Source organism: Triticum dicoccoides, chromosome 1A (genome assembly GCF_002162155.2).
Source record: "Triticum dicoccoides isolate Atlit2015 ecotype Zavitan chromosome 1A, WEW_v2.0, whole genome shotgun sequence".
Taxonomy (NCBI): domain Eukaryota; kingdom Viridiplantae; phylum Streptophyta; class Magnoliopsida; order Poales; family Poaceae; genus Triticum; species Triticum dicoccoides.
The window spans coordinates 497,876,796-497,881,305 of NC_041380.1; the positions used below are offsets into that span (position 1 = coordinate 497,876,796).

General features: G+C 47.4%; 1 long non-coding RNA gene across 5 annotated transcripts; it reads left to right on the forward strand.

The window, feature by feature from the left end:
- The first annotated feature begins 6 nt into the window (after window positions 1–6).
- Window positions 7–3,345, forward strand: LOC119282623. Of its 5 annotated transcripts, none has more exons than XR_005138815.1 (7): window positions 7–368; window positions 568–855; window positions 1,081–1,125; window positions 1,206–1,403; window positions 2,039–2,112; window positions 2,452–2,497; window positions 2,957–3,345. It is a non-coding gene; the product is annotated as an uncharacterized LOC119282623 (long non-coding RNA). The 5 variants fall into 5 exon arrangements; XR_005138813.1 differs by having other exon boundaries at window positions 7–176; window positions 255–855; XR_005138812.1 differs by having other exon boundaries at window positions 7–855; window positions 1,192–1,403.
- The last annotated feature ends 1,165 nt before the right edge of the window (window positions 3,346–4,510 follow it).

Genomic DNA, 4,510 nt, shown 5'->3' on the forward strand with positions numbered 1-4,510 from the left:
ATTAGATGTAACACTCTTGCATCAGGGATGGCAACTCGTAGTGAAGCCACGAAGGCAGCTGAGGCTGTGCTTCAGTGGCATGAGCTTGAGTGGCATAAACAGGACAACAAGAGGATGCTCCATGCGGTTTACCGTGTCGGGGATCTGGACCGCATAATCAAGGATGTTACTATATTGTAAGTGACATTTGCAACATCTGCAAGTAATATCATGGCTTTGATGTGATCTTTGTCATTGTGGGAGGTAATACACAGAATGCTTTGGGATGAAACTGCTGAGGAAAAGAGATGTTCCTGATGAGAAGTACACCAACGCCTTCCTTGGTTTTGGACCAGAGGACACCAACTTCGCACTTGAATTGACATATAGTATGTTCACTGAGCTGCCAAAAGTTTTGTGGCACAGTTTCTCCAATATGCCACTTATGTTTGCAGTTGTACAATATGTATCAAACCAATAAGGAAAATACATTTATCTCTTCATATGAACTGACCAACTCTTTTCCTGGTAAAGCATTTCAATTTTCGGTAACTTGTACTGTGCTAAAAATTTACCCTTGCTCAACAGACTATGGTGTTGACAAGTATGACATTGGAGAGCGCTTTGGGCATTTCGGAATCGCTAACGAGGATGCAGTATTATCAATTTGCAATAGCCTATGTCGATGCTGTGAAATTATTATATTCATATGATATGATGGATGCAAATTTTTATTATTTAGATCATGGATGCAAATGCAGGTGTACAAGTTGGCTGAGCATGTTAAATCCAAGGGTGGCAATATCACTCGTGAACCTGGTCCTGTCAAGGGAGGATCCACTATTATTGCCTTTGCACAGGACCTGATGGCTACAGGTTTGCCCTTATCCAGAGGGCTGAGATAGAGATACATGAACCTCTTTGTCAAGTCATGCTTCGTGTTGGTGATCTTGAGCGTTCTATCAAGTTGTATGAGAAATTATTTTTTGCTTTTCTAAGGCTGGGCTATTCCAAAAGTTGGAGATGCTAAATATTTTTTTGTATCTCTAGGGGAGCAGTCTCATTCTCATACATGATGATGTATTGTTTGTTTCCATGCAGGCCCTTGGGATGAAGCTACTAACGAAGGACGTACCTGATTATAAGGTACCTTCTGTTCTAAGAATTTTTTTAGATGTAGTGTTCTTTCATCTTAGTAGACTGATTATTTAGGAGGACTTGAGCAGCGTGGCTTGCGCGGCGGCGGAGAGGAAGGGGTGGGAGGAGAGGAGGCGGAGCAGGGTGGGCACCGCCAGAGACAGCCGCAGAGCACGCGCCATCTCGTTGAGCGAAGTGGACGAGTTGTGCTGTTCGTTTACTTCCTGATGATCACGCTGGGCGCAGCCAAGGGGACTGCAATCGACCTGGCCAAGTTCGTCGACAAGGTTGATTTATTTCACATCCCATCCCCTCCTGCTCCGTCTCTAATTTTTTTGTCAGCATAACAATCCGGTGCTCCAAATTTGCACATGATAAGGATTTAGCTATTGAACACAATTAAGTGGCTTCCTATGAATAGTTGCAATGCAGATTGCCTTGTGATATGAATGAAGGGGAAATATATCTTTTTGCACTCTGTGTTTGTGTTAACTTGAGCTGGCTGGTGCTATGTACGGTAGTCGTTTTAAGTCGTCGGGTGAAGTTGACGAAACCTGCCACACACTCCCTACTTTTTTGTTTATTTAAATCGGGTCCTATCATAAGTAAAGTATTTTTGTTGGACGTTGCACGAACCACAAAACCTGGGATTAATTGTGCATTCCAAAACCTAGTCTTTTGTGACACGTGAGCTGTAAAACCTAGGTTTTGTGAAATTCACTCACATAATTTGTGCTTCCTATAAGACTGGGTATAAGAACACAAAAAGGATGTATAAGCTGAAGAATGTATACATATTACAGTCTCTTGTGCTAGTAGCTGAAGAATGTATAACCTCCTTTATTCGTTTCAATGCGTGGACCCTTTTGTAGCTTTCAGGTTTGTTCTATATGCTGACCTGCTGCCATATTCATATGTCCAGTGACAGGAACTTTAAAGGCATAATATGACCAGCACTCAACTTAGTGCTAGATGAAGCGGTTGAGTCTGAAAGAGGTACTTTCTGATTCCTTTGGTTCTTTTGTATAACGCTTGGTATTGCTTATTGAAATTGGCAAGAGCTAGGGACTTAGGACACACATTTTATATCTCAATTATTTGGGCAGTTAGTATTTTTTTGCTAGCTAATTGGTTAACTAAAATTCGGCTAAGGGATAAGATAACTGCTTATTAGAACTCTGAGTGAGCTAAGTGTAGACGGGGCATGGGATTCTTTGTTCTGCAAAGAACTAGATCATCCATCAACCATACTAGTGCTACATTTCTCAGTAAGTATATGCCTGGCTGCGTATCCGGATGGAATATTGTTAAGTTAGTTTTTACCGCGCTGAACAGAATGAAGTTACCAGGGAAAGGGAAAACCAGACAGCTTGGCCTCATTGTAAGTATTTGTTTTCTGACAGTTTTGATTTTATACTTAGTCATTCCTCTATTATTTGAGTGATGCGATAGATTAGGGGAGCTGTCAGGTTGTTAGCAACAAATGAATTCAGAAAAGGTAGGCTCAGCCTTACAAAAGTGAACGGAGGGAGTAGTAGATGATCCTTTAGGATGAGTAGTCAGTCCTCCTGTGGTTACCTGAAGAAACGTAAGAAACTGCTCTCTCCGTCCGAAAATGCTTGTCATCGAAATGGACAAAAAGGGATGTATCTAGAACTAAAATACATCTAGATACATCCCCTTTTATTCATTTTGATGACAAGTATTTTCGGACGGAGGGATTACCTACATAATTTTGAGGTCTTTGCTAAATAATTCACTTTTGGTATATGTGCCGTTGCTGCGCCCTGTTTACAACTACAGGTCTGAACTTGATGTGTCCTGTTGTGTTTTTTTGCAGGCGTGCAGGAGCACGGCGGTCATGCTGGTCTCACCATGAGATGGCGAACCCTTTCCTCGCCGATGGGGCATAAGCTTGCATTGGTTGGTTATATACTCCTATTTAGAACCCGAACGTTTTAATTTTCACTGCACAAGTTCAAATATTGACCCTTGGTTGCTAAAGTGCTGCTGCTGCTAAGTAACTCTGTGTTTTTTCTGTTAAGAATTAATTAACTTATGTTAATTAGGGATAATCCCTGCCTCTCCCCTAACCACCGTCGCTTGCTAGGCAGCGGACGCGACTATTGGCTCGTGTCTTTCTTCTAAAAGACACCTCTTGTAACACACCCTTTGGGAGGGTATAAATACCCACATCAGTGAATAAGAAAGTGCTGTTCGTTTGCTTTATCTCTTAACACGTTATCGGCACTTTTCTCTGCCGAGAGCAATTAGGCCACAGAACGAGAAACAGACAGGCCGTCCCAAGAACGACGGCTGCATGCACGGCGTCGCCGACATGGAAGACGGCGGCCTTAACAAAGAATGGTGCAACCATGCATCAACGATTTGGCATCGCGACGCACCAAGACGGCTTCGGTTGCCGCGGCGCGAGGCGTCAGCAACGGCACGCGACGGCACGGCCGGCTACGCAGCGGCATGTAGTGCCACGGCGACTGTATGCGACTGCGGGTTGCATCTGACGCGGCGTCAACAACGCGGGCTGCAGCGGCAGTGCGACGGTGTTAGAATATTTATAGCTTCTGTACCTATGTACGTATATGATACATATTGTAACACAACCATTATATATAATGAGATAAGCCACCTCTAGAGGGTTGTGCTGGTTCCCCAAAACTTATTGTCTTACATGGTATCACGCTAGGTTACGATCGCTTCCGCTTTTAAACCCTAATACCCGCACCGCCGCCGCAGCCGCCGCCGCCTTCACCGCCGCCGCCGCGCCACCGATCGCGCCGCCGCCATGTCGAGCGCCGTCACCACCGGTTCCACTGCTACGGGCTTCCTCCCGGCCTCTCTTGCGGCTCTGCTCAGCCTCCCGCTCGATGCCGTCTCTGTTCCGGCTCCGATCGGGACAAAGAGCATCGGCTCCGTCTTCTCCACGCCGCCGGCGCCCTCGCTTGGGCGTGACCTCGTGGTCCACACCGCGGCGCCGCCGTCCGCTGCGGACTCCGCAGTCGTCGTCCCGCCGCTCCTGCCGCAAGCGGATCACACTGCCCCGCTGGCGGGGTTGGCGGCGTCCGCCCCGGCCGCGGGCCTTGCGGCGTCCGCACCGGCCGCGAGCTTTGCGGCGCCCGCCCTGGCTGCGGTCCCGCCTCCTCCCGCATCGGCTTCGGTGCCTCCGGCTGCCTCCATGGTGTTTGCACCCCAGGCAGCCTCCTCGATGGGATTGTCTTCGCCGCCGCCGTTTCACTTCGGTCATCTCATCACCATCAAGCTCTCCGCCGACAACTACATCTTCTGGCATGCGCAGGTTCTCCCGCTCTTGGGGAGTCACTACCTGCTAGGCTACGTCGACGGATCGCTTCCCTGCCCACCCGCGCTGGTAGACAGC